Source organism: Ascaphus truei, chromosome 19, assembly GCF_040206685.1.
Source record: "Ascaphus truei isolate aAscTru1 chromosome 19, aAscTru1.hap1, whole genome shotgun sequence".
Lineage (NCBI taxonomy): Eukaryota > Metazoa > Chordata > Amphibia > Anura > Ascaphidae > Ascaphus > Ascaphus truei.
In genome coordinates, this window is record NC_134501.1 from 5,253,876 (window position 1) to 5,265,570 (window position 11,695).

The 11,695-nt window shown below is 45.6% G+C and overlaps 1 protein-coding gene across 1 annotated transcript in view; it reads right to left on the reverse strand.

Moving 5' to 3' along the window:
• Window positions 1-11,660, reverse strand: part of RHPN2 (rhophilin Rho GTPase binding protein 2) — a 59,582-nt gene extending 47,922 nt beyond the window's left edge. The window contains exons 1-2 of the mRNA XM_075576358.1: window positions 11,587-11,660; window positions 5,093-5,264 (exon numbers count right to left, since the gene is read on the reverse strand). The gene's annotated coding sequence lies outside the window, so the exon portion shown is untranslated. The remainder of the gene's footprint in view (window positions 1-5,092; window positions 5,265-11,586) is intronic.
• Window positions 11,661-11,695: the final 35 nt, after the last annotated feature.

The window sequence follows — 11,695 nt, forward strand, 5'->3', positions numbered from 1 at the left end:
TGTCAATCTCTAAGCTTGAGATGCTGCCAAATGGAAGTCAACAACACAGTGGGGTTATTTATTAACCCTTTTAGTGCCAGCACTTCCACATCACATGACCGCTCTACGGAGGGTTCTCTTCTGGTCTCCAGTGTGATATGCGATGGAGCGCCGATCGCACACAGCCTCTGAAAAACAAGCAATGGGGCCCCTGGGATGCCACTTTTCTTGACGTACACCGTTAGTCATTAGGGCACTGAACTATGGTCCGTTGTGGGTTAATGCGCTCATTCCGGCATTCTGCCATTCAAGTCAATGGCAGTATCTGTTACTGACCTCTGGAAATCTCTCTGCCTAATAATCTCTGTATAAAACTACACAATGACTCTCCTTTCCTTTATGGCTCTACACCTCCATATATCTGAACTGTGATCTCCCCTTACACCCCTACCTCGCCTCTTATGCTCGACCCCAGGCTGTCTCATCTCTGCACCTTCTACCTCTGCAGCCCTCTCACATGTTAAACCTTCCCCCTCTAATCTCTCTCTACCTATGGAACTCTCTTCCACTCACTACTTGTCAAACACCTTCACTTCCAGTTAATGAAACATCTCACTAGATGTTGCACACCTGCACTAGAGGCTGCAGACTCCTTTGACCCCCCTCACTGCACAAATAATGCACTTTTACTCCAACTGTGTCTACTACTTAGATTGTAAGCTCTCTGGGCCAGGGTCTCTCAGTCTTACATTGTCTTCTAATTGCTGCTCACACCCAGTTTGTACCCCCCCCCCGTTTGTAATTTTGTACAGCGCTGCGTACATCGTTGGTTCTATATAAAATTATACATGTATGCCAGAACGGCCGCGTTAACCTATAATAGACCTTTGTGAATAACCTTAATGTGCTTTGGAATTATTCAGATTATGGCAATGCAATATTTTTGCAACTTGTGTTTCCCTCTCTAACAAACACCCAACAGTGGGTGTCTACTAACCAAATCATCATCATCATCATCATCATCATCACCAAAATGGCACTGACTGACCGGGAAAAGTGGGATGGTTCTCAGTGGTACCGATAAACTATTTCAGGGGAGGCCAACTCCAGTCGTTCACGGCCACCAACAGGTCAGATTGTAATGATATCCCTGCTCAGTCCTCGTCCAGGGTGAAGGCTCGGTCTTCAGTGCCGTGACATCCCACGCCGGGCAAGCTGGAGCAATTCTGGGCCATTTGAAAATGGGCTGTAGAGCGCGTGGGGCGGGGCCATGACATTACGGAGCTAGTTCGCCCTCATTGACGACACACACACGTGACCCGGCCATCGCACAACAAATACAAATTGATTTGTCTGCTCATGCAGCGCTCCTCTGAACGCCCACGCTCACTATAGCCGCTCTCATTGCCTCACGCTGACAACGCGTTGCGCATGAGCGCGCAAGCCTTCACCCTGGACAAGGCCTAAAGCACAGGTGGGTCAGTTGAGGACCGAGCCATCTGTGCTGAAGCAGGGATATTCTGAAAGCCTGACCCGTTGGTGGCCCATGGGGGACTGGAGTTAGCCTCCCCTGAACGATTTAATGATATTTAAAACCCAACGGTCGCTGTGTACAGAAATGATTATCTCTTCTCTTGCAGCATGAATAAGGACAAACATCTCTCGGACACACATCTGCAGAGGTTTAACCGCTTCTTATTGGTGATTTGCTCCCTACGAGTAGGAGGGGTGATTCATCTCTTAGTTATCACATTGTTGTGGAATGCTTTGAAAATCAGCACTTTTTTTGTTTTTACCCTACAGCAGAGAGGATGAAATAGGCTTTATGTGTTTGCCCTGGTAGGGGTTATTGTTCAGTCTCCCGGTTGCAGAACTTGACCAAAAAAAACGGCACCAGATTTATCAGGGTCAAATCTTCCCATTAAAACCTATTGGACGTTGGTCTTTGATTAATGTAGTGCAGTATTTTAAATGTTTTGTTTTCGCCCCAATTTTGCAGCCTGGGGACTTTGATAAATAATATAAATGAGTCGTGATGTTTTTTTCTCTGGCTCACACAATTAGCCATTTCCAGGAAGAATAAATAGGTTCTCAAACCTTTCTGGGAATTGAAGAACAATGTCTTAAAACGCACTGCCTATATCAACAGTCTTACGGGCAAAATATGCTCTTACTAGCTATAACTGTCTCATATAGCACTTTCCCCCCAATGGGACTCCAGGCGCGTCACAATTACAGAATAGTGCATAGTACGCAGTACATAGATATTTTTAAAGACACATTCCCTGCCCAGGTGAGTTTACAATCTAATTTTGGTGCCTGAGGAACAGTGAGTTAAAGTGACTTGCCCAAGGTTACAAGAAGCGGACACCGGGATCGGAACCAGGTTCCCCTGCTTCAAACGCAGCGCCATTATTTACAGAGTCAGCATCTTTACTCACCGAGCCGCTCCTCCTCCTCCTTGAGTTCACATCCCACATACATCCATTTCTAAGTAAAGGTCATAGGTCTTACTTTGAGCACAGTGCCATCACACTTAGAAACCACGGCATGAGTAATGCAATTATCTGAAGAAAAACCCATCAGCAGTGTTTGATGATACATCACACATGTACGAGGTTAAAGGTTCAAGGCCACATTTGTTACAGGTTGATCTACAGTACTAGTATTCTGTTATATTTTTATGGATCCACAGTGGAAAACACAGCCAGGCATCACAGTTTTTAGAATGGCACATAGCATAGGTGTAACAGGGACTTATCACTGTTTGAGAGAAACTGCCTCTAAATCCAGCAGCGTGCTGGTTAATTGCACACAGGCAATCAACCAGGCTCCACCTGGCTGATTAAGACTCTTGAGAAAAGCCTGATGTGAGAAACAGGAGAGAGATTTCCTTAGCTCACATTTGGGCTGACAGAAGGAGAGCAGAGAAGCCTGCACACAGACACTGTCTTGAGTACAAAGGCTGTGCTGAGATCAAGACACCCAGACACCTATATTTCCTGGACACAGAGGACCCAGGAACCTGCCAGAGACTGACATGGAGGGCCACCTGCTTAAGGTACCTCCTGAGACTTTGGGGTGATAGGCTGGTAATGGGAACATCCCTCCAGTCCAGCAGATAGGGTGTGGGGAAGTAAGTTACCCTTACACAGGGATAGGGGGTTGTTAATTTGTTGTTTTTTGTATGTTTTGCCTGTATAAAGGAACAGGCTGAATAAAGCCAAGATATAATTCCACCCTAAAACAGTCTCCATTATATGAACCTCTGCACACATCTATTACAATAGGGTAGCAGAAACACAATGTACTATAGCAGGAATATATGTGAAATAGAAATGTTTATCAGCAGTAGGCCCTAAAACTTGCATACAGAACCAGGGCTGAAGCATTAAACAGAATGCTTCATTGCATTTTGCTCACAAACATCATACTTTTGCCACAACAGGTGTTTCATACAAAAATATGGCTGTCTCAGTCTGTTGTCACAGTTATTCTGACCCATCACCAACCTTTCAAAACCTACATTCAGAACATTCTGTTCATCCACATTTTCCCCCAAAGCCTCCACTTATAGGATTCCTAAAAGTCAGAAAAGTTAACCTTTTCTTTGCAATTCTAAATCCCAGAATCCTGTGGGTGAGACGCTCTGCTATCCCATATTCATTTGATGCCACAAACTCCTGTAACTAATAAGGCAATGGCCATTATGTACCAATTAACGTCAGCGCACACCCCATGGTCGCACATCCCAGCATCACATACACTGTGATAAGGAAGGATCCAACAAGGATTAGCACATAATGAAGGAGGATACAAGGACAAGATGTGAACGAACACAGAACGCCAGTGACTGTGATTGCAAAGCCTGGCACAGCAGGTGATAAACTAGCTATAAATATATTATGTGTTGCAATAGGTCATTGCTTTCTTGTAAAAGGTTTGAGAATCTGCTTACTTGGTGGCTACTTGGGCTCTGGTTTTATTACACGGTGCTGACGTCTATTTCCTTAGTCATGAAATCCCAATTGCCCTCTTAGCGTTGAAGGGCGTTTTCCTGCAGACTTCTATCTTTTGCCTCTTAGGCTTGAAATAATATTGCTACCACAGCTCAAACTGATCATACAACCCTTACTGCTCCACCCAGACAATCAACATTGAGTAACTCCATAGCTTGCAAAGATATCAAGGGTAAACATATAGGCAAAATCACTGTGTAAGCGTTGGACAGGTGCCTGACCTCTTATGCCTCTATCCTTAAAAAATTTAATATTACATACATATCTCTAGAGATCAGATGCATTGCAAGGAACCCCAACCCTCTCTAACAGCGTGTCTGAGATCAGATGTATTGTAAGGAACCCCAACCCTCTCTAATAGCGCCTCTGAGATCAGATGCATTGTAAGAAACCCCAACCCTCTCTAATAGCGCGTCTGAGTTCAGATGCATTGTAAATTCGTCTGTATTTGGTACAATTTTCAAATGACCTGAAAATAGTACGAACCCCTTTAGGGACGCCGGAGGAACTCAAGGATCCTAGGAACCCCTGTTTAAAAACACTGGAATAGAGTGTTACATTCTAAAAAAACAAAGGGAAAAGTCATACTGCAGAGCATAAAATGTAAATTGAAAGGTGGCATTAAGAAGCTAAGTGCTCTATTTAGAGGAACACGCCAGGGATGTACACTTTCACAGCTATTTAACGTGGCAATTGAACCGCTGGCGCAACACCTTAGACCGATGAAGGAATTCAAAGGGATACAAGTTGGGTCAGTGGAATTGAAACTGGTAAAAATGTCATTTGCAAGACTTCTATATCCCATGCAGACCAATGCTGATATAACACAAAGACGTAAAACAATTAAACACAGCCATAACAACATTTCCAGGGAAGTGTAAAAAAAGAAAGCGCCTAAAGAGTGACAGAAAAGACTAAGCGCTTAAATAGCTCAAACATATTCTTTTAGCAAAAGGTTTACTGATGGTGTTACAATAATAAAGCAAGTCATGCAGTCTAGGTTTTAAGGCATTCCAGGATTGAAGAAGGGGGTTTCCGGAGCTGAACCCCATTAATTTCAGCTGCAGAGACCCCCAGCTTCCAGAAATACATACCTCCGTAGGAGTGCCGGTATCTCTGGAGTTTAAATAGCCTGGTCACGCAGACCAACAGGAAGTCACACTGGATGACGTCCCGGCTTCCTATTGTAAGGGACATTTAAATGCCATTTCGTTAGGCACGCAGTTCCTTGGCTGCATTGATACCGGAGACCACCCTGCTTCAATCCTGTAATAAACAACCCCCCCCCCCAATAATTAAAATATATATGTGAATTGCTGCTGCAACCTGCGGTCACAGTCGCTGGAATTTAATTTATTTTTTGGACAGCTTGAAAAATAAAATGTTAAAAATGACCGACTGTATAATCAACATCTTAAATTAAAACTTTTTGCAACATCGTTTATCTTTAATTGAATGGGTCGTGTGTTTAACAATGTCTCCTGTTTAAAGCACAGTGTGTGTGTGCGCACCATTAGCATTCGAGCTATGATAACAATGATATTAATATAATGTAACATACAGACACAATAAGATATATATAAACAAAAGGGAGTTATAGTCCCACGGCTACACGCGTTTCTAGGCATAATCAAACAAGAACATTCTAAAGGGAACAAATCCTCCTTAATCATTTTTTCCCATTTGCCTATGTACAGTATTCATTAAAATTATAATTTAATATTAATATTTAACTCTTAGCGCTGGAACATTATGCAACATATAAAGGGATTTACACAGGTTTGTTGGCCCCAAAATGACTTTAATGAGTTGAGAAGGCCCCAGGCTGCTTGGTCCAATCTAAGTAAAGTACAGTACAGTGTATGTAATGAACCAATAAGCCCAATTAATTAAACCCAAGGGGTAATGTTGTTGCTTGGAATAATCGAGTTACAGTGACATTTAAAGTACAATGTGCAGAACTCTACATGTGACACTTGTGCTCCTTCCCCTGATTCAGCCTGCAATATACTGTAATAACATGTGGACAGACAGTCCATCTGTATACTTCAGTATCCAAACAAAGCTACACTTGCAAACCAATGGTTGATGATTCCACCGACTTCTTCATGACAGGGGGATCCCTATAAACTGTCACAAAACTGAAACACACACACGGTCAAGTTAAACACTTTATTGTGTATACAAAGGACAAAAAACCCACAATGTTTCAGGGTAACAAAGTACTTTTTTTTTGGATGTGAGGAGGGGACTTTGTCACCCGAAAACTTTGTGCATTTTTCTCTTTTATAGACACATTAAAATGACCTAACTCTAGCCTTTGCACCAGATCAGTGCACCTGCTCTCGTGCGGAGAGAGTGCATTTCAGTAGGACATGACTTATTGGCACATAAATCATCTCCAGCACTGAATTAGATAACAAACCTGACGATACGTGATACATGTAGTTTCTGCATATCACAAACAGAAAGATGTTTTATAAACACTTCTAAACATATGATAAACTGCTAAATAAACATGCCATGTTCACTAAAAGAACGTGAAACTGCATTGTACTGTAAAATGAAATTCCTTTGAGACAGCGAGCTTTAGCCAGCCTTTGAATACACAGCATCTTAGGAATTACTTGGTGTTACTTATTTTTCTTACACTGTATAAGAAGTAAATTGTAATCATTAGAAACACCGCTGTCACATTGTTAAAAAAAAATGATACATCACTGTAATCAGGTGTTTCCTAATGTTAGCTCACAGTTCCTTTGTGGTATCTGAATACAATTTTGTTTATTGAACCACTTTATATGCGTAGCCCCCTTTCCCTATGAGAACCACGCGTGACGATTACCTGTGAGCGGTAGGCAGGGTTCTCTGCTCTGAATCCCCCCCCATTTAGATTCCATTGATATCCACCTCCATATTTAGTGCACTGCTCCACATGTCTCAGACAGGTCTGCAACCCTGCTTTCCCTCATTATCTCCTAGCCTACAGTACAATGCTTCCACTGCAGCTAGGGATTCTGGGAAATGACATGCAAATGAGCACACAGTGTTATCATTTGCTTGAAATCCATTTTAACATGGACACTAGTGTTGTACTGAGTCCTAATTTTTCAGACAATCGGGTAATGGGTACCCGGTTACCCGGACGGCCGACTGCAGGTAAGTGATGAAGTATTTTCAGCTACTCTGACATTACCTGGCACCGGTTCTTACCCGGTGTCAGGCCCAGCCCCCTGCTGCCGGGTACCGGCTAATTACCCGGTGCTCAGAACATCACTAATGAACACCCTATAAAGCCTATGCCTGCTGTATTACATAGCTTTTCAGGACAGCCTGGGTTTAAGAAGTGCAGAGCCAGTAAACCTACAACCAGAGCACTATTTCGACCTTTTGTGTCACATAACTTATTTAATATGGCATTAATAAAAGCATGAAGATTGGAAAAACCGTTGTGCCCATTTTCTGCTTTCAGTGACATGATGGCCGGCAGTAAAAGCTGAGCATTGCTACAGGACGGCGAGAGACTGGTGTAGCCAGGTGTCACCGCCGTCGCCCCCCCCCCCTCCCCTCCCCTCCCTCCGATGCCAGGGGGATGTTGCAGGGAGGGCGACGGGGTCGCCGGCAGTAAAAGTTGAGCATGGACAATGAGAGACTGGTTATAATCTCGAATATTGACAAAATATAGAAGTTGGACAAATCTGGTATTCTGTAAATGTGCATGTACTTATCCAGACAAGACTGGCTTGGTATGTGCACACAGCGCATAGTAAGTTATATAAAGATTTTATCGTGCTTTTATTTTAGTATAATGAGCTCAAAAAAAGCTTTTTCTTAAAAAATATTTTTTTAATAGAAGGTGCTGAAATCTAAAAAAAACAGATTGTCTACATCAGTGATTACCAACAGAGGGTTTGGGAACCCCTAGCGGTTTGTGGGGGCTTTGCACTTAACAAGGCCCCAATCTGCACCTTGGCGTGGGTGGTATAGCAGTCAATTGCAGCAGCAGCAGCAACCAAAATTGCTCCCCACAATGCTTTGCATCCACAGAGGCAAGGCATTGTGGAGCGCGACTTTGGAAGCTACCGCAGTGAGTGACAGCTATACCCGCCCATCCTATTTGTACACAAAGGCAGGGGTGCACAAACTGGGGAGCGCAAGATTTTCTAGGGGGGGGGGGGCAGCGCTTACAGAGGCCCCACGCTCTTCCCCAAAGCATTTAAATGCCGGGGATCGCACAAGGCCTCTTAACTTGACTCCGGCGGCTACTGCCAACGTGGCACCAAATGACGCTGCATTGCAATGGCAATATGATGTCACATGACCTTGCGACGTCTGAACGCCGGAGACAAGGTAAGGAGGGGGGACGCGAGACGGGGGGGGGGGGGGGGAGTGCTGGCAGAGGCGCGCAGGAGAAAAAGTTGGCATATCCCTGCACTAAGGTATGCCTGGGATCGGGCAAACAGTTGTATTAGCAATAATCTGATCGGTAGGCAAGAAGATTAATTAAGGGTTTGCAGAACAAATATTTTCAAGCAAGGGGGCACCGCGCAAAAAAAGGTTGGGATCTAGTAATCTACATAATACTATAAATGTTTCCCATAAAGGGTAATCTCCCTCAACAAAAATGAGCTTGTATATTTAGGGGACCTAAGAAATGTGGGGCTGAAGGAGTCGCTAAGAAGGCAATCTTTTACGTAAATACACTTAAGGGAGCATCGCAATTCTTTACAGTCCGTTTGAGAACAATTACAATTAAATACAGTTAATTTGTTGCACAAGAGACAGAGAAAAGCCAGAGTTATAATAATAAATGGTTGCATTAAATGAAGAATGGTTATACACATTCAGTTTACAGACATTTCATGGACAGTCAGAAATATGATTATGGGCAGTGTTCGACAAACCTATACATTTGCTCTCCCCGGGCGAGTGGATTTAACCCCCGGGCGAGTAAATATTGGCCCAAGCAGCACACGTTTGGTACTAGGTGGCGAGTAGATTTTTTTGTGTGGCGAGTAGATTTTTTGGTGATTTGTCAACCACTGATTATGGGCATAAGTAAAATTTACAGACAGGATGAAAATTGTGTTAGGTAGAGGTAGGAAAGGCCCGCAGTGTGTTAGCAGAAGTATGAGAGGCCCGCAGTGCGTTAGCAGAGTTAGGATAGGCCTGCAGTGTGTTAGAAGAGGTAGGAGAGGCCTGCAGTGTGTTAGCAGAGGTAGGGTAGGCCCGCAGTGTGTTAGCAGAGGTAGGGTAGGCCCGCAGTGTGTTAGCAGAGGTAGGGTAGGCCCGCAGTGCGTTAGCAGAGGTAGGGTAGGCCCGCAGTGCGTTAGCAGAGGTAGGGTAGGCCCGCAGTGCGTTAGCAGAGGTAGGGTAGGCCCGCAGTGCGTTAGCAGAGGTAGGGTAGGCCCGCAGTGCGTTAGCAGAGGTAGGGTAGGCCCGCAGTGCGTTAGCAGAGGTAGGGTAGGCCCGCAGTGCGTTAGCAGAGGTAGGGTAGGCCCGCAGTGTGTTAGCAGAGGTAGGGTAGGCCCGCAGTGTGTTAGCAGAGGTAGGGTAGGCTTGCATTGCGTTAGCAGAGGTAGGATAGGCCCGCAGTGTGTTGGTAGGGTAGGCTCGCATTGCGTTAGCAGAGGTAGGATAGGCCCGCAGTGCGTTAGCAGAGGTAGGGTAGGCCCGCAGTGCGTTAGCAGAGGTAGGGTAGGCCCGCAGTGCGTTAGCAGAGGTAGGGTAGGCTTGCAGTGCGTTAGCAGAGGTAGGATAGGCCCGCAGTGCGTTAGCAGAGGTAGGATAGGCCCGCAGTGCGTTAGCAGAGGTAGGATAGGCCCGCAGTGCGTTAGCAGAGGTAGGATAGGCCCGCAGTGCGTTAGCAGAGGTAGGATAGGCCCGCAGTGCGTTAGCAGAGGTAGGATAGGCCCGCAGTGCGTTAGCAGAGGTAGGATAGGCCCGCAGTGCGTTAGCAGAGGTAGGATAGGCCCGCAGTGCGTTAGCAGAAGTAGGATAGGCCTTCAGTGTTTTAGGAGAGGTAGGATAGGCCTTCAGTGTGTTAGGAGAGGTAGGATAGGCCTGCAGTGTGTTAGCGTAGGTAGGATAGGCCTGCAGTGTGTTAGCAGAGGTAGGATAGGCCCGCAGTGCGTTAGCAGAGGTAGGATAGGCCCGCAGTGCGTTAGCAGAGGTAGGGTAGGCTCGCATCGTGTTAGAAGAGGTAGGGTAGGCCCGCAGTGTGTTAGCAGAGGTAGGGTAGGCCCGCAGTGTGTTAGCAGAGGTAGGATAGGCCCGCAGTGTGGTAGCAGAGGTAGGATAGGCCCGCAGTGTGGTAGCAGAGGTAGGGTAGGCCCGCAGTGTGTTAGCAGAGGTAGGGTAGGCCCGCAGTGTGTTAGCAGAGGTAGGGTAGGCCCGCAGTGTGTTAGCAGAGGTAGGGTAGGCCTGCAGTGTGTTAGCAGAGGTAGGGTAGGCCCGCAGTGTGTTAGCAGAAGTAGTGTAGGCCCGCAGTGTGTTAGCAGAGGTAGGGTAGGCCCGCAGTGTGTTAGCAGAGGTAGGGTAGGCCCGCAGTGTGTTAGCAGAGGTAGGGTAGGCCCGCAGTGTGTTAGCAGAGGTAGGGTAGGCCCGCAGTGTGTTAGCAGAGGTAGGGTAGGCCTGCAGTGTGTTAGCAGAGGTAGGGTAGGCCTGCAGTGTGTTAGCAGAGGTACGGTAGGCCTGCAGTGTGTTAGCAGAGGTAGGGTAGGCCTGCAGTGTGTTAGAAGAGGCCCTGCCACAAGGAGCTTACAATCTATAAGGCAGAGCTGGTTGAACATTGGGTATAGGGGATGAGAGGGCTGGTGAGTTTAAGAGGCAAAAGAACAGCTTTAACATTACCAAACATCAGCCACCAGTGCCAATCTTCGGCTGACTCCTTTGGGGCAACTCGGGTGTTATATCCCAGAGTTTCTTTGTGAAAATGAAAAAAAGCAGCATAGTACCACTCAGTACCTCAATCAGACATGCAGGGGGGAGGGGCTGATGGAGGCCAGGTGGTCTGAAGTGGCTCTTCTCCTCATGCAGTTAACCCCATCCATGCTGGCTTGGTGGACAGGGACAGTAAAGGCATATGAGCCTCCCTTAGGGGGGCGACTCATGAAGCAAGTGAACCTGTGTCACCTCTGTGTGACCTTGGGCAAGTCACCTTAGGGCCACAGGAGCCAAAATTAGATTGTAAGCTCTTTGGGGGCATTGTCTAATTGTGCCTGTAAAATTCTATGTACAACTCTGTTTAGATTGTCAGCACTATATGAGAACCGGATATTGTGTGTGTTTGGTGTTCAAATAATTTCTTAGCAGAGCTAATATGGGGATCACCCTCTTAATGTGATCAGAGCATCACTATCTCTGCTGAGCATAAGGGATCTGTTTTAAAACAAATATGTATTCTTATTTTCTGTTCTTAATATACAACACATTTTAAAAAAAAATCAATTTTTTAAAATAGAGCATTTCTCCTTTTTGCTATATGGGATTTTAATATCCTACAACAATGCACAGTACCACTGCTGTTTAGTGCCTACAACAATGCACAGTATCATTGCTGTTTAGTGCCTACAACAATGCACAGTACCTCTGCTGTTTAGTAGTAGTGGTATAAGTTAACCCCTGCAGTGCCAGGCAGGCAGTGCATAGTATGATGAGGCCTCCTTGCCTCTCAGTGTAAACACAGCGAGCCCTAA